This window comes from Xiphophorus couchianus, chromosome 13 (assembly GCF_001444195.1).
Source record: "Xiphophorus couchianus chromosome 13, X_couchianus-1.0, whole genome shotgun sequence".
NCBI lineage: Eukaryota > Metazoa > Chordata > Actinopteri > Cyprinodontiformes > Poeciliidae > Xiphophorus > Xiphophorus couchianus.
The window spans coordinates 20,518,040-20,537,027 of NC_040240.1; the positions used below are offsets into that span (position 1 = coordinate 20,518,040).

General features: G+C 39.0%; 1 protein-coding gene across 2 annotated transcripts in view; it reads left to right on the plus strand.

Annotated features, from left to right (window-relative positions):
* The first annotated feature begins 6,578 nt into the window (after positions 1-6,578).
* LOC114156407 (semaphorin-6D-like) overlaps positions 6,579-18,988 on the plus strand; it is a 163,529-nt gene continuing 151,119 nt past the window's right edge. For both annotated transcript variants that reach the window (XM_028036820.1, XM_028036821.1), the window contains exon 1: positions 6,579-6,843. The gene's annotated coding sequence lies outside the window, so the exon portion shown is untranslated. The remainder of the gene's footprint in view (positions 6,844-18,988) is intronic.

Here is an 18,988-nt window from a genome sequence, read left to right on the forward strand (position 1 = left end):
ATTGCACAATTGTTAATTAGTATTCATACATTTAATTTTTGGAGTGCTTTGAATTATCCAAGCTAAAAGGATCTAAAACACAAAATCCTTCTCTGTATGAGTTTATCCACCTTATAAGCTGAAAGTGGGTCAGAGTTGAGTATACAAGGTCTAATTTATTAAACAGAAATAAAAATGTTTCAAAAGTGTGAACCTTTATCCAGAAATCATGTCTAAAGATGACAAAAACCTGCCAAATTAACGTAATTTAAGTGTGAGTGAATAAACCTTCACATGTTCCCAAACACAGTTGTGCTTCTCAATCTGGGAAACGGCTACAAGCTTGTCTACGAGTTTTGGAAGCTTTGGATGTGTTTGTGTTTTCTATACGAAGTCGAATCACGTACGATTCAGGTGATATATCGCAGTGTTAAATGTCATGCTTGCAGAGTTGTTGAACATTGTGCAGCTGCTGCAGAAATCAGGTACATGATGTTTATTCAAACAGCAACATGTGCATAATTTCCTGAGCAGGTGGATCACTTCCTGTCTGACTGTAATCCATCAGAGCCTCGATGTGGAAGTGTGGGATTATCTGTCAGGCTGTAGGCAGAAACTGTTTTATTGATCAACTAAATTATTATTGGCTTTTTCTGTATATTGTTTCAAGCCTTTTTTGCTGCTACTGCAATTAGAAAAGGCATTGACTAACTTACACAATTAGCTTTAACACAATGTATTTCCTACTATACAATCAGCGTTTTACATAAACCCAAGGGGCCATTTTTAATTATTGCGCCTGGGTACTTTTGCACGCTTTAGGTCTTCTGTTAACTTTTCATAATGTTGTTGCAAGAAATATTTATGAAGAATGGTTTAAAATGACATAAAAACAAATTATTAACTTTGTATAACTTTGCTGACCAACTTACATCTGCAAGACTTTCACATTTTGCACATTTTTGTACTTTGGGGGGAGGGGTCTCTACTGCTTCTAAAAACAGCCCAAGTGTTCATAAAAACTGCCAAGTAACCCCAGTGAAAGCCCAACCTGCTACCTAGCAACCATGCAGAAGACCCGCCCGTTACCTAGCAACCATGCCAAAGCCCATCCTGTCACCAAAGCTGAGTTCCAGCATATTTTGTCAGATGGTTTTACTGGTTCCTGAATATTCAATGGCTGCTGGAAAAGACACGTGTTTTGTTGTTGACTTACCATTCAGAAACCACTTGTTGAATTGTTGTTGATTGTGCTGCAGGCTCCATTTCTGTTTTTCAAAGACGTACAGTTGTATAATTGTGCATCTGTTTGCAGCCATTTTCATGTGCGAGTGTAAACATTGAGTTAGGGAGGAATGGCCAGCAGCAACTTATTTGGATTTAACTTTATAGATTTATTTGTGAATCTATGAATGATGTACTGTATATACAAATATATAAATAAATATGAGAAATCAGTAAAACAAAATGAAAAATAAAACAAAAAACAATCATTAATCAATATAAAGGAAGAGCTTTAAGAAACCAAAGTTTAAACAGAAGCCAATAAAGACTAGAATAACCTTGAACACTTGAGGGGGTGGAGGGACTAGAAAAAGACATTAATCCAGTTATTACTGCTAACTAGGAAATAAAGTCTAGCTATGTTCTCATTTCTCATGACCAAACTTCCTGTGTGCCATAATGGAGAGCCCACAGTAACCAGACTCTGTTAGAGTGATCTCCAGCTTTGGCCGTTGGCAAAGAAGGTGAGATTTTTAATATCTAGACTTAAGGAATGAAGGTTATATCTAGTAATTTGAGTGTGTGTATTATCAGGTTCTGTGCAGAACAGGTACAGTAGGGAAACCCAGAGTCTGCCCTGGGCCCCCTTCCAATTGGGTCATACCAGGAAAAGCTCCAGAGGGAGGCACCTGGGAGGCTTCCCTATCAGACGCCCAGAGCAGCTCAACAGCAGCAGGTAACAACTGTTCTCACCCCGCTGGACACGGTGCTGGTCATTTCAACCTTGCATCATTTCCTTCCTGTAGTTTTTTATCGTTCTGTAACTTTTTCTAGTGTGAAGCGAAGCTGTCCAACATGACATTTCTCTCTGAATATGCATTAATTAATGCCTGTGAGGGGGACGTTTTCTACCCACTTTGACAACAGATGATTTAATGTAAACTTCTATATTCTACTCACAGTCAATGTCGTTGTGCGAATCAAATAAATATGTTCCAGCAGGATGTTTCTTAGAGCTGCTTTGGTTTCATCAAAGGTCAAAATCTATCAAGGTTTGTAAGAGTGAACTGACCCAAACATGAACAAGAGCCGCAATAAATAGATTTTACAACTAAAACAAATTGGAGATGAGAAAATTACACAAAACATAAGTACAAGAAAATAACAAATGCAATTTGAATTGTTTTGTTAATTGTTAATTTGTTTAATGAGCTTTTACCTGTCTGATAAACATTCAACATAAAGTAGTTCACCAGATCTGCAGATTAGATGTTTGATAATAATAGTCTGAAGAAATGTTTCTGTTTAGCATCTAGTACTTATCAAGTCTTCCTATAGAAGTTGTTTATTCACAGAGTGACCTATTTTAATCCTTCATTGCTTTTGATACTTGGTTTCCTCTTCTATCTTTGTTTACTTTTTAAGCTGTTTGTCTATTCTATTCTATTCTATTAGCAGTGCCTTTCAAATTGCTTGTCTGCAGTAAGATTTAATGGCATTTCTACATATTTCAAACATCACAGCAAATATTTGATGACACAAACTTATACCTCAACTTTTATCTTGCTTCCTTTAAAATTATTACGTTTTTACAAAAAATATAAACATTATAGACACACAAAACTTTAAAATTAGATTTTTTTTCCAGCAAAGTTTCCCAGATGTTGCGTTTTATGAGGTCTACCAAGCACCAAGTTATACGCTCAGCAGCTGTTCCCTCGCCCTGTGGATCAGTGTGTGGTTTATATGTCCACATTAATATTGATAGAGTGCCATATGAGCCACATCTCCTGCTCCTTTTCAGAACTTGCTAGGTTTTTGCCTCTTAGCCATACCCAGGTTGTTCTGATCTCTCTTTCCATGCAACACAAGAAACACGACGAATAAACAGAAACGCTGTTTCGGCTCAGAGGTTGATGCATCTCTTCCATCTTTAACTCAGTGTGGCTCCGGCGGGAACGCTCCCACGATCCGATGAAGGCTCCCCTTTATGAAACTCATTCAGAGTGTGTGTTTTATGACATTTGCTGATGTGATTTAGTGTCTGTGTTCGAGCCCAGAGGGGTTGAACGTGTCTGATTTATTGATTCTATTCCGACGAGAGCGACGACTAAAAGCTGCCGAAGTGGCAGGGAGAAATGGAAACGCTCATGCATTTATTTATGTCATGCATTTCATTCTTTTGGGTCGTGGTGAGAAATCCCTCCTCCAGCTGGTGTTTAATATTTGGACTGTATATAGGTGTGCCAATCTACTGTTCTGATCAGGCGATACTGTGGCTCTTTCCCTGAAAAGCAACATATAACTTTACAAATTACAACATCTACTAGATCCAAGAGGAGTGTTGACTGAAATTTGTTTAAAGTACATAGAAAAATAAAACCAAATGTGGTTTAAAGTCATGGATTTCTGTGATGTTCAAATTCAAAAATACTTTTTTGACCCCAAGGGGACATTAAATGTGTGTATCTGATGTACAATGTGGGATGTTTTCAGTGTATAAACAAAACAATAATTCATTTGACTGATATTCTCAGTTTTCCCATTAAGTTTTTCTTTTTTTGATTTTGCACCTTGTTACAAAACATTTCCTGAGGAATCATAAACAAAAGCCACACAATTAGATTTGAAACACAACCCAGAGATGTTCTGAACCCACCAGAAGACTGATGGTTGTTGTTTGCATCTGTAATACAGTTTGGAGATGGATGACCTCAAATCTTCCTCTGCTGCGACTGAAGAGAGCTTCTGAATTACCTGGACCTCCTGCTGCTTCCTGCTTCCCTGCGTGTCAGTGGAAATGTGGGCGAGTGTTGTGTTTGGGAGGGAGGACGGAGTAAACATGCAGAGATTGCAGTTTAATCAGGCACACAGGAACATTAACACAAAGCACAACTGGAAGCTTATTTCCCCAGATATTGGCAGCTCTCATATCCTTTGATTTGTTGTTTTTCATAAACAGAGAGTTGGGAGGGAGGAAGAGGAGGATCTGACGAAGGACAGACAGATAAATGGACAGAGATGCAGCAGAGGGGATTTGCTTTCTAATCTAGGTGCTGCATTTGCACTACCTCCTTCAGTTTTCTTTTTTTTTTACTTGACTCTAATTATCCTGCTGAGAAATAAATTCAGTTTGTGAGCCGGAAATTTAATTGAAGTTTCCTCCAGGAAATCATTTTACAACAGTGGGGCGCACTCTGGAGTACACAAGCCTCTTCTTTTTACTGATACCAGTTTCAGTAGTTACATTTCCAGCAAGCGCTGTAGAAATCAGATGTCTCACTTTTACACTACTCAGACCTTAAGTGTACAGCGGAGAAAATAATTAATGAGTTCCTCAGCCTTTATTTTTGTAACTGTATCTCTACCTCAACATGAAATCCCAACAAAGACGTGTGTGCAACGAAAGTAAAACAAGCTAAGAGTTTCTGTTTAGGCTCTCATCTGTTTTAAAGTCACCATTACGTTACCTTCAGACTCTTACCAAAAATGTCTCTATTCTGCCATTATTTAATTGCATAAAGTTCGACATTATGCTCAAAGATTACCACCATGTTCCCACTCCAGACTCCATGGTTGCTGTGGTTTATTTGAGGTGATGTGCAGCTCTGCCTCTCCTCCAAACATGATGAGTGAAATGATATTTAAACTGTACAATTTTGGGTTTTTCTGACCACACTGCATTCTTGAAAGTATTTAACTGTCTTGTCAAAAAAAATTAAATTAGCTTTAGGATGATTTTTGTTCTGCAGTGAAGAATCATGATATCTTGACCAGGATTCCGTGTCAATAATCTGTTTTATTGATTATACTTGAGAAAACATTTAATGCAAAATAAACTTTTTTTAAGAGTGAAGGCCAGAATTTCTCGTATTTCCATTTTGCCACAGCTTATTGTGATATTTCACATACTCAAATGAAGAGGACACATATTTTGATTTATGATGTAAGGTGTATTGAGAAATAATCTATTAGTTTTAGATGCACTTAAACAAAGAAGAAGAAGCTTAAATAATAGGTTCAAAATGACAGTCGGTTGCTGGATTGAGTTTTATCTTTATGAATGATCCGGACTTTGACTTTGTCATTTTGGTTTTCAGTTTTATTATTCTGTTCATACTTGTCTGATTATCTCAGAGTCTGGTCGTGTCTGCTGTGTTTTCTTGTGTTTAGTTAGTTATTAAAGTGATTCCCAAGGTGTTCATTCTTTATCAGTTGCTTGTTTCCCCTCTGCTGCTGCAGTCATGCTCTGCATCAAAAAACTTAGTTAATTAGACTCAACTGTTCTTCGTTCCAAGCGTCACTCCTTTTAAATTCGCTCTTCATTCACTTATCTTGGGGTTCCCCAAGCCCCATGTGGTATGTAGAGCAATAAAGCACAATTCATTATTAATCCATATTAGAGCACCTTAAGATATCTGTCTCCGCATTTGCTTTAAAGTCTGTCAAATTTATTGTTCTGCATGATTTGATACTATTTTGAAAATAAAGCTTTATGTTCAAAATTTGATATCAAGCCAGAATTTATAATTTAGTTTTGAAATAAACCTTTTGTGCACATTACATAAAAAAATTACAGAATAATGAAGAATTTTGCATTATATAAATCAAAATCAAATAAAAATGTTATTTGTACATCACATTGAAGCAACAAGGCATTTCAAAGTGCTTTACATCATAAAAACACACAAAAATACAAAGTCGTAAAACACACTGAACAGTTAAAACATTACGTTTTCTCTAGTGCCATTGTTACACATCAGATTGAAATTCATTATTAATCCATATTAGATTACCTGAAAACATCTATCTCTACATTTGCTTTAAAGTTTGTCAAAACTTTAACATTTAATCAATGGCAATCTGATTAAACATTAATCAGATTGTCTATTAATGTTTCATTGATTATGTTTCAAAAGCAACTATAAACTGGTGGGTTTTTAATCTAGGTTTAAAGGAAGTCAGTGTTTCGGCTGTATTGCAGTTTTCCGGAAGTTTGTTCCAGATTTGTGGTGCATAGAAGCTGAATGCTGCTTCTCCATGTTTGGTTCTGGTTCTGGTTCTGGGGATGCAGAGCAGAAATAAGTCAATGCATCTTTAGTATATTGGTTTACTTGATTATCGTATTTGTTTATGATTATTTGGCATCACATCATTCAAGACATCCAGCCTAGATTCAGACATTTAGAAACTCAGTAGAATTTATTTTTAATTAATGTATCAGTTATTTGAAGAAGTTACGACTCTTATTGTGGATAATCGGTCAGAAATTCATAGCGACTTTAAATTGAAGGAGAGGCACAACGAGTCCCGCTCTCTGATTGGCTCCAGCCAATCTATTATGATAATGAGGAGGGCGTGGTCCGGGGGCCAGGAGACGCCGGGCTGCCGAGGAACGCCTCATTGTGTCGTTTGACCCGGAGTTGGCGCACCTCATCCCCGGCTCTGTCTCCGCGTGAGCTCGCTCTCTTGGTGGATTTATTTGCACGAACCTCTCGGTGCTGGCTGGGAAAGGATCCCCTTACCGGCTCGGTCCCGGTTTGATTTTGGAAATAAGCGGAGCGGCTGTGGATTAATGTGAATGTTCCGGCTGAACGGACTGAGCCTCAACGGAGTCTTTGGAGATTTGCAGAGAGAAAGGTGTGTTTCTACTTGCTTTTATGGAGCTTTTACCTTATAAACATTGAACAGCGTCTTTTCCCCACTGTGTGTGTGTGTGTGTGTGTGTGTGTGTGTGTGCGTGCGAGCGCGCGCGCGCTTTCACGCCTGAGTGCAGTTTCATAGAGTGTGTATCTGTGCGATAAACAGATTAAATAGTTGTTTTCTTGTGACCTTTGTTCAGGCTCGTGGTTTTCTCACGAAGCGCGTGCGCGTTTCACACCTCTGACTGACAGCTGCCGGTCAGCTGGACGTGGGTCCGCGCAGCTGCGCTGATAAAACTACCTGAAACACACGTGCATCTGCAGTAGCGACGCACCTGCAGTCACGGTTCAACTTCGGTCTCATCCCGTCTGTTGACACGCTGAGGCTGGTGGGTCCGGGTTCGTGTGTTTGGGAGGTAAATCCCGTGAAAATGGTGCGTTAAGACGCCCCTGACGGCGGGATCGGCGCGGACGTTTTGGGTGGATGTCTTTGTCTTCCTCTAAGACGCAAGGTGACTTCTCAGTGATGGGTCTCACTGATATGGTTTTTGTCTGTGTGTGGGTTTGGACTGCTTCCGTCCTGGTCCCCTCAGCTCAGCAGAGATGCTATTTGAGTCCAGAAATCCTCTTGTTCTGGTTCCAGGTACCTGGCGGCGCACAGCTGCGAGCGGCGTTTATGCTCATCAATGATTCATCCACAGGGGGATTTTAGTCTCCCGAAAGGACCAATCACTGAGCCGATCAATATTTCTTATAGCCCATATAGTCAAACAATTTCGATCGGATAGGATTTCGGGACTATCATGCGTATCTTTGCTTTTTCTGAGATAGAAGCCCTGACCTCGTGTCACGCTTAATATTGTTTTATTTCATATTTTATAGACGCAATTGTAAATCATCCAATTCTGTTTTGCTATCTTTAAACAGTTTGATTTACTGGGAATGTTCCTGCGGGTTCCAGTGTTGCCACATTATCTTCACTCTCACACCTTGGCAGGTTGATGGCCTGAGGGTGGAGAATTTTGATCATTTTGCTAATGAGGTGGATGACTTCTGCACCTCCTGGCTCAGCAGTCAAAAAGATGGAATCTGTTTAGCAAGGACCCAGGAGCTCACATGAGGAAGCTTGTTTTGTTTTTGTTAGAACATTGACACCTAAAGAGCTCCCCATGAGTGAAACAAAGGAACAAAATATCATATCATCAAAATAAGTGGTTGATTTTTGCCATATTATTTTCTCAGTTCTCATATGTGTCTTTAGTTGTAAAGATTTTGGCAAAAACAATAAAAAATAGGACATAATCTTGACATTTAGGAAGCTGCTAACCAGTATTTCAGTAGCAGATTGAGGAATTAAGATTCATTTTTCCAGCTTTGGTGATTTTAAGTTCTAATATGGCACACTGCATGCTTTATTATCTATCAGCTTCCTTTGTGATATATTTAGTTTCTCCCACTGAGCTCTTTCATTGGTTGGATAGGATCGCTCCAAGCCAGAGGTCCCTGACCCCGGTCATCAGGGGCCGCTCCATGTCCTGCATGGTTCAGGTGTTTCCCTGCTGCTACACACCTGGCTTATATGAATTGGTGAATAACGGATTTCTGCAACAATTTGAATGGGTTGTTCTGGAGCGGGAACACATCTAAAACATACAGGGCAGTGATGAGTACCTTGTACCACTGCGAGTGAATGCAGTTATTAGGCACTAGTAATATTAATCTTAAACGGTACATCCTTAGTCTCTGTTCTTATTTTTAATTGTTATTTCGACATAGAGATGCATGTAAAAGTTAAAAGACAAACAAGAGACAACACAACCACCACACTAAATCTGCAAAACTTTATTTTGGAAAAATCTTAATAAGCTAGGAGTCACTGCTGAGACACTGCTTGGCAGTTTAAGGGTAAAATTTCAGAATAAACATCCTAAATTGTCCTTAATTGGCATCCTTGGGCCTCTCATTAGCCAAACTGCGTGCAGATTGATGAGTATTAGCAGCTCATTTTTTACCTTTGGTAAAAGAGCAGCTGCTCTGAAGGTCATCCTCCTCTTCATTTATGCTTTTTTTTCCCCACTCTCGTTCAGAAATAAAACTTTCAGCCCACCCGTCGCTTCAGGAAGAACACCGTTCCACCAATTAGCCGTCCCTTATGAGCGGGATATTGAAAGGGTAATGTCAGCGTTGATGTTTTTTAGCATCAGAGTTGTAGCGGGGCTGCGGAGGACTACGTCAGCATGCAGAGTTACCGCTGCATGTCGGGCACAGACTGTAATCTGTCAGTGAATGCAAACAAGTTAATATATGTGGGAGGAGATGGGGTCTAATGGAGGTTAAATACACATTTACCGCTATTTTACAAGGAAAATGACTGCCGGCGGTATCTGATTTAAAAGCCGGACATAAATGTTTATGAGCTGATCATATCTGAGTGAGCTGAATAATGCGAGGTTGATACAAGAGACAGGAGTAGATGGTTAGAAAACGATCTGCTCCTGTGTTCTTGGTCATTTTTACAGGGATTCATTTTGGGTTGCAGTTTGAAAGGGTAATCTTTGCAAATGTTACTTGCTTAACTTTTTTTATGATTAGTAAAAGTAGATGCAGCTCCTTTCACTCTTCAGCCTGTCAAATGTGAATTTTTAAACCAAAGTGGTGTTTTTAATCACATGGACTCTTTTAAAACATTATTAAATTGTTACATTTTACCACTTGTTATGCGATTCTCTTGGGAAAGACAAATGCTGTGACAAAAGCAAAACTGGATTTATGGCCAATAACCACTAATGCCTCCCAGGGACAAGCCTGTAAGCTATGATAACAAATGGATGGCACTACATCGGGTCCTGCAGCCACGACCACGGTATCTGATGGGCTCATTTCAGAGATAACTTGGCTTCTTTCTTTTTCTCTGAACACAGACTTATTCACCACACAGCAGTGATGGGATTGGAGCTGCTAGTCGTCTTAAAGATCAGCAACAATAAAGCTAATCATGTTTGTTTTTTTGGCCTATCTGTTGTGATGTTGGCTAATAAGCCTCTGTGTTACATGGCGTGGATGTTAACATCTCTAGAGGAGGAAACGTGATTCCATTAGCATTTCAGTTTTTAGAAAGTAATGTGCATCCAATTACTGATGATAAACACTAATGTTTGCAATCTTCCAAAAATGTTGTTGAGGATTGTTACTTGTATCCTTCCTCGTTTCATTATAGTTTTCTTCAGTCTCAGTTTTTTGTTAAGCTTTGACTATTTTAATTTTTTCTTAGGAACTGTGCTATTAAAAGATTTAGAGGGGGGATGTTATACAAAATTGACTATCTTGAGCTCAATATCATTTTATAATGTGGTTCCCTGATCAAGTGCATGCCCAGATTATTTCTCTGATTTATGCATGCATGTTTGAGAAAACTTGGAATCTCCTGTGGCAGCCATTCGGTGGTGCCTTAACGCTTGCTCATACCATTTCTCTGAATCTCCTCATTGGAGTTTCAGTCCTAACCCAGCATCCATTTCACAGAGCCTCCCCCATGCCTCCTTCACACTGCTCCACCAGACTAGCGGCAGCAGCAATTTACAAACACCTGGTGAACTTAGAAAGGTTGTAAACAACCAATATCTAGGTATCAGATACGTGTATAATGCAAATTGTCGTTTCTTTTAAGTTGTTTTTGGTATACACATTTTCATAACTGGAGGTAACACATTCACTTGATGTGCCTGGAAATCACAATATATCTCACCATTAATTTCAGCAGTTTTAAAGCCTAGACAGATGGCTAAATGGAATAAAACAGCCACTTTGAAGGAATATTCTTAAGTTTCTGCCTGTGTGCAGTAAATCTTTAGTAACTATGTTGTCTAATTTATATTATTGTTAGGTTATTGCCTCTCATTCTTACCATTCTGATGTTTTATTGATCAGAACCAGAGTAGATCATTACAGTAACTACAGCTAGTTCTTCTATGTTGGACTAAACACCACTTCAGTAATTTGGACCTGTTGAAAATTGGGTGTTAATTGTTCCAATATTTTTATTTTTTATTTTTACCCAGCGTTTGTTTTAGCATGGGAAGCATTTTTATGGCCAGAACACATGAAAAACAACCGAAGCACTCTATAATTTATGACTATAGATTTTGGAGTCTCATTTCCTCTTCTTAATGAATTTGGTTGCTCAGATGAAAAGCAAGTTCATTTCTGGATTTTATTTATTTTTAGCCTAATCTAACAAGGCAGTTTTGGTTGAAGTTTTGTTTTAGGAAAATGTCAGATTGAAGTATTTAGTGGTGAGAGACAAAATACTTTCTACTAAAATTTGAGATTTAGATGTTTTGCTATGGGGGGTTTCTCTCCATTGTTCTTGATCATTTTTGTTTTTCTAGACTGTCCTCGCTTTGAGGTCAAAGAACAGACGTTTCTTTGTTAAACACATAATATAAACCTGGATTGACACCAAAAACACTTTTTCCAGTCCCCTTCTGTTTCTCCCCCCGCCCCCTTTTTTTTTTATCTCCCTTGCAGTCTAGCCTCTTTGCTTTATTGTTCAGTGTGAAGGTGCTACAATCTTAAATGTCTCTTTGTTGTGTTTGAACCCCATTCTAAACGATCACCTGCCTCATCACAAGCTATCAGCAGGGCAGCCTGATCAGCCGGCTGCATGGCTCACCGCTGCCCATTCATTGTGTGGGTTAACCTTGGGGTGCGTTTGGACACAATAACCTGTGAGTCCCCGGTGGGCGGGCGGCGAGGAGGAGGAAGCGGAGAAAATAATGTTATTCCAGTGCAGGAAGATTAGCCGCGTCGCTTTGAAAGCCTCCAAACTGCCGCATGTCATCAGCTATTATGTTCTCTGCGCAAATCTGTGCCGCGGGACTCGCCTTTTGTTCTAATCCTGTGTTTGTGTGTGTGTGTTTGTGTGTGTTTTGATGTAGCAGAGGCCGACTACAGGATACATAATCAGGCACAAATAATAACCTATTGTCAAGGGTGCATCTCTTTCCGAATGTTAATTTCCTTGGCTTTTATCGTCTCTGATGAAGAAACTTTGACACATGAGTAAAAGAATCCGAGTTGAACAGAAATCTGGGGTTCATCCATCCATCTATCATGCATGCTTTAGATTTTGTTTTGAATTCATCCTAACGCCGGCTTAAATTGTGCACAATTAAAACAAGGATAAAGAAGGTTGTCATCCTAAGAAATTATTTAAAATGACTGTAGTAGCTGCTGCAACATGTTGCATTATTTAAAGATTAACATTACTGTTGTCTTTAATGTTGTAGGGATTTATAGGGTTCTGACAGAGAGTGTCTTTAATTATTTTTGTTTATTTACTGCTGCGCGTTGTCTTAAAGGCAAATGAAATGTTTGCCTTTAGCAAAAGTTTGATTTTTACAAATGTTTTTATCCCAAAAATCAGTGTAGGAACTTTGTATTTGGTCAGTTGGATGGGCTGTAAATGTCCATCCAAGAAAAATGTTTGGATAGAAATTGCCTTAAATGTAATCAAAATTGTTGTTGCAATTTTCAGCAGTCATATTGGCATGTTTTCCTCATGTGCAACCTTAGACAACAGTACAATAGGCAGTTTGTTGTGACAATTCAAGGTTGCTTAAAGACTTTGTTCTGGGTTAAATTCTGCTGGAAGGGAAAATGCCAACTGTCTGCCAAAGCAGGAGGATTGTAGAAAGCTCTGTAAGGCACATCCTGTTTTATTTTCTTGCACAGATGCATCAATCCAATTTTCCTCCCTCTCCTTTATCTTCATAAACGAGCTTTCATGTACCAAGAGTTTATCACTGTCAACAGATTGCTTCTGACAACATTTAGCTTTGCCATGAAAATGAATGCTTGAGTTGTGTAAAATAGTCTGAGACAGAGTCCAAATGTACTTTAAATATGTCAACGCATTTGTTAAATGTCATTAGTTCTTGTCAGAAGTAGATAAGTTGGACGGATGGATTTAAATCTAATCAGAAATGTTCTGTGATCTAAAGGCTCTGTTTGGTTTTGCTTTAAGGACAATGTTGAGAAAATAACATTCAAAAGTAATTTAGCTTTAAAAAGATTACAATTTGTTTTATTTTCCCCACATCACCCATCTAGTCAGACAAGTTCCGGATATTTGCTCATTTTGTAATTTTCTTCAGTTGTTTATCAGAAGCTGGGAAAGAGGGAAATGTGTAAAATGATTAGTAGCCTTCATTGGCATAATGTGCCGTCATGATGGCAGCGAGGTTTGAAGTGTTGCACTTGACTGTGTCGTCAAAGCCAAGACCGCTGAAGAGGCACCGGCCTCAAAAGCTAAGCAGTAAGTTATGTACTAAGCCTTAACCGAGTGCGTCTACTTGCTTTGGAAAATGCAGCTGCAAAAGATGTGCCTTGTACCAACCAGGCTGAAACAGTCGACCAGTGTACTTGAAATCCGTTTTTGAAATGACTTGAATGTGATTTTTCCACAGAGTAGGAATCAGATTTTTTGAATCTGTAATTTGGAAGTTCAGGACTGAATCTTGAGATTATTATTATTATCTTGATTGCATTTATTTGTTAAATAGAAATGTAAAAGGTTTGATTAATATCTGCAGACAGATTTTAAACCGTCGTGTTTGTAGTTTTACACCTTTACCGAGATAACAACAAGGTGTCAGTCTGACTGCAGGACACTGGGCCTGAATGTGACGCATTCTGTGGATTGCTCCATAACACTGCCCACCTCGGCTGGTGAGCTGATCCGGATGAGTAACAGGTGCATTAAAGACGGCCTCAAAGGTGGATTGTTGATCCATAAAGCCGCAGGAGGCAGACAGGCATCGTGGCCTCGGATGGTTCAGAGAATGAGGCGTGAAGGCCAAATCGCTGCTGTAATCGGCCTGAAAATACGACTCCAGTCCCGAGGCCCGGGCTTTACTGTCAGGACTCTTCACCATAATATAGGATTGTAATCGCATGTGATGCCGCCGCTGACGGATAGAGTGCTCCTATTACAAAGGCCCCTGGTGCTGCTGTCTTTGTCTCTTAGATGGTAAACTGCGTTGGTTGCTCTGAATTTGTATTTGGATATTTTTCCCTTGCAGAAAGAGAAACTACAAACTTTTCGAGTGCATCTAAAACGGCACTGGACAGTAAAGAGAGAAGGGAGATAAGTTCTCTGACATTCACTGTATATAGAACAAGAGTTAAACCCATCCATTCATTTTCTGTACATCCCTAATGGGGTCGGGAGGTGCTGGTGCCTATCTCCAGCTACCGTTCCGGACGAGAGGCGGGGTCACCCTGGACAGGTCGCCAGTCTGTCGCATGGCAACACAGAGACAGACAGGACAAACAGGGAGAATTTGGAGAGACCAATTAACCTGACAGTCATGTTTTGGACTGTGCCGGAGTACCCGGAGAGAACCCACACATTCACAGGGAAAACCTGCAAACTCCATGCAGAAAGACTCCGGGCCGGGAATCGAACCCAGGACCTTCTTGCTGCAAGGCAACAGTGCTACCAACTGCGCCACTGTGCAGCCCAAGAGTTAAACCATTGTATAAAAAGATAACCGTTTTCTCCCACTTTAATAGCTGTTTTTACATGGAGATAACGGATAAAATAGTGAATAAAATGTGATTTTTCTTTTAAACAATTTAGATTTCTTTGTAAAATTGCCATGTCACCTTTGGGTGTTACCTGGAACAAATGTTCCTGTTATCTAAATAAGATTTAATATTTTCATCAGTTGTTGCTCATCATAAGCAGGTAGTGTATTTCTAAAATTGGGTGAAAATGTGTGAAATTACCAAGACAGGAACAAATCCCTTCATATTAGAACCTTTCAGTGGCTTTGTGGACCATCACTGTTTCTGTAAGGTTGGAAGTGTGTAAGCTGTTGTTCCATCTTGGTTAGTTTAAGGCAGGTGTGTCAAACTCTTTTTTGTTTTGGGCCAAATCAAGATCATAAATGCTCTTAAAGGGCCGGTTGTGCCGAATGTATTGATTTTAAACCTGTTCACAAACTGGTAAAACATCAATGATATCTTAACATTAAATATTATTGAACACCTTTTCAGTTCCTCTATTATTTCGTGATGCTGTTTGATTTTTTTTTTTTTTTACATTTTCACATTAAAAATTAGTGTTTGTGGTACTAATTTTTCACTTATTTATGACTGTAAATGCGAGTTTTTATTGCTCGATGTACAAGTCATTGACTATAATCTGACGTCAATTAAGGCTGAGGCAGCTGTTTAGTACAAGTAAGAAAGTTTTTGAGAATAATCTGCAATAAAGTCCCAAATATGCATTAGTGCAAAAAATGTGGGTATTTGTTGAGTTTTGCATGAATTTCCACAATAATTCTGAAGAAACTGGAGGGACTGTTTGATATAATTTACCAGTAAAGAGATAAAAACTGCATTAATTTGATTTAAAAAAAAAAAAAATTTAAGCACACTTGGTGTTTAGTCTAGAATCTAGAGGGCCACATAAAAAGCTACGGCGGGCTGCATTTGGCCCACGGACCTTGGGTTTAACCTGAATCTTGGAATCCAATGCATCTCTTGCATGCATTAAATTAATTGTCCTTGTAATGAACTTTTAATTAGCACTTCTTACCATTTAAGATCCAATGTGTTAATTGCATGCAGAATACATTACAACCTCTGCTTATGAATGCTGCAGTGATTAAATATATAAAATACATTAGCAGCTTCTAATTGTAGACAGTCTATTGTGTGAGCACAACACTTGGCAATGTGACAGTCTGTGTGAGACCTGGAATACAGGAAAGCTGAACGTAAAAACGTTCCTGTTTTCCAGGTTGATGGGACAGTTTTGGGAAAATGACCCTGATAAGCCGCTGATCCATTCTGACCAAATGCATCCCAGATTTAAGAAACATTTAAGTGCTTCCTGGAATGATTAAGTTAGTGAAGTGGGATTTATGAACACAAAGCCTGCTGCAGAGGCTGTGTTAAACCACACAGAGTGCATTATGGATTGCTTTGCCTAGATTGAAGACTGCTCATTTGAAGAGGTTTTGAAGCCTCATCAATGATCTACAGTTGTCGCTCCAAACGTTTTCTCATTATAGGGCTTATTGATGATGCTCAAAAGAAATTACTCCTACTGTTTGGGTCCCAAAACACCTTAACTTAGAAAAAATGGAAAAGCCATTTTAAGCTTCTTCGTCTGATTCATCAAATTTTATGAATTTATTGTTTTTGGAGTAGTGTGATGACTGTGAAAATGGCAGCGCATTTTTTGCTCTGATTAAATGGTACAGTCTTTTTTTTTGTTCTTTGAAAACACTGAATCTATACAGTACATCAGGTCTGATGTAAGTGAAGCCTTTCAGTGAAGCGTTGGGTCTTGAGGGTAAAGTCGAGGAAGAGTAGCAGATGGAAGATGGTAGGCTGCAACTGTATCTTACATAACTCTTTGTTAATGAGCAGTTTCTTCATTTGCTGTTTTAAATATGAATTAATGTTTAAATAGGCTTTGCTCTATGATTTGTTTAGCCTCCAATGAATAGTTATTCTATATGTTTAAACCTGGAATAATAATTTGTGGATTTCTGTTGATTTCAGAAACATGGTTATATTCTCGTTTTAGTGACTTTAGGACCTCCTCAGTCCTCATGTGACTCTGTGTCCCTCACACAGTTTGTTAATCAGCTAACAGCTCATTAGTGTGTGTTGAGACTCTGGAGACTTGTGACCTTCTCTTCAATTAAAGTTTCCAAGTTAATGTCTCTTTCTTTGTTTCCAATCCCATCCTCTTTTTGTGTCCTCCTTAGTTGTTTATCTCTAAATTGATTTCTTACAGTCTAAAAGTATGTAGACTTTAGTCGCTACTTTTTGCTTTCTCTTTGCAGGAAAACCTTTTGGTGTCTTGAGATTTGACCCTTTTTCTGAGCTTTGCTCCTCTATAATCAGACTCTTTGCTGCCAGAGCAGTTATTTGGCTAGCTCTCAGTTGGATGTGTTTTTCTCCCTTTGGCTATAGATTACTTTAAATTAAAAAAAACATGGTTGACGGTCCTCTGTTTCTTTAAATACCAAGATTCCAGTGTGAGAATGAATTGAATTTAGTACTTTGCCCACCAAAAGTCGGCACCTGAGGGTATTTTTTATTTTTTTTTTAGTAGGGCTGGACAATGAATCAGTAACAATATATATGGTGATGGATATGTGATCAATATCAAATGATAATGCATCTGATATAATCAATCATTTCCCTGAACTCTGATTCAGAACCGCACAGCATTCTGGGGGATGGAGGCAGAGGCTCTCTACCTCTCATGACTAACCTAGGTTGGTGGCATCAACTCACTCACTCACTCTTTGGTTACCTAGCAACAACTTGTTGAGTATGTTGTGCAGAGGTTTAAGGTTTTGCCACTGTGTGTCAACTGCTTCAAAAGATCAAAATCAATGGCGCAGAGTGAAAACTTTGGATAAAACAGGAAAGTTTCATCACTAGTTTGGCCGTATTTCAGATGCAACAAAAATGAATCAATAATTGCTGACATCGATCAATGTGGAAGACCTATGTTGTGATATGTTATCCAGCCATAATTTCAGTAATGCTGTGTGGACTGGAGTAGTGTTGGTCAGTCATGGTCGCTCTGCATGTTTCAGATGTCTCCCTGCTTCTGCACACCTGAGTTGTGTGGTTTCATTCTGGGTGTGACAGAATGAATAATAATTTCATTTAAATCAGTTGGACGACGTCAAGGAAACATGTAAATAATGCAGGTCAGTGGACACTGAGCATCAGGGTTGAGGATGACTGGACTAGATTTTTCTCTTCCTCTAATTTATAATAGTATCATGCATTCAAGGAATTGTCCAATCTGAATTGATTTTTTTTTTTTTCTTTTAAGTTGTACCAGTTCATCCCATTCTGAGTAGCAGAGAGCTGGTGCTTATCTCCACTGATGCATGAAAGGAGAGCCACTGGGGAACATGAGACCATCAGTCTTGCACACACTCCCTCTTCTGGAATATTTAGATTATCCAGTGAAGTAACATACAGGTTTTTGGATTTTGGCTTGAAACTAAAGAATCCTGGAAAAAAAACCCCACACAAATACTCGGGAGGATCATGCAAACAAAGGCCATAATTTGAACATGGAAACTTCTTGCTCTGAGGCAACAGTGCTAACGACCAAATCACAGTAAAGCACTGGTAGAGTGGAGATTGTGGCTTTAGTACACAAACATGCAGCAAGGTTTAGGGCTCTAAAAATGGAAAAAATCCAGATAAATTTATTTGTCCAATTGTTTTAAGTCAGGGGTCTCAAACTCCAGTCATTGCTCGAGGGCTGCAGTCCTGCAACTTTTAGATGTGCCTCTGCTGCACCACACCTGAATAGAATAATTAGGTCATCAAGGCTCTGGAGAACTGATCTACACAAGGAGGAGGTAATTAAGCCATTTCATTCCAGTTTTTTGTACCTGTGGCACAGCTAAAAACTGTAGGTCTGCGGCCCTCGAGGACTGGAGTTTGAGACCCATGCTTTATGTGAAGTCATTATTTGTAAGTTTACTGTTTAAAGTATTTAACTCTTTTTGGAGAACATAGTGGGATTAAAGGACTCTCTCTTTTTTGCATTCATTCCTTCTTTTAACTCTGATTAAAAGTAAAGATGCACAAAAACTGGTGTTTGAATTTCCCCTGATCTGCTAGTCAGAAACTAAGGGTTCATTTACACCAGCCATGCTTACTCCACTTTAATTAAACGCTAGTCAGTTTACAGTTTGTTTTGGGAGGTGTGAATGTGAAATTCAACTATGATATGGACCAAATAACTGTAGTTGGTTTGGCTAAAGTGAACTCTGTGGTTTGAATGCATAAAGTGAATGCCAAGCAGACAGGAGGCTGCTCCAAAAGCAGGAAGAGACATTAAATCACTTACTTGTTGTTTTCTTCTGTGGTTGTTGGTGCAGCGCCACCACAGGAGAGGAGGGGAACAGGTTTTTCAGAGTTTGGATTGTTTGAAAGTGAACCGCACCAGCTGAAAATATAACAAATGTTGCAATTTTGGTCCCCAGTCGTACAGAGTTTACCAGACCTTCAGGTATGAAAACACCTTAAAAGTTCAATTCTTTCCTAATCAGTAACTTCACCACCTGTGATAATCCACTGTT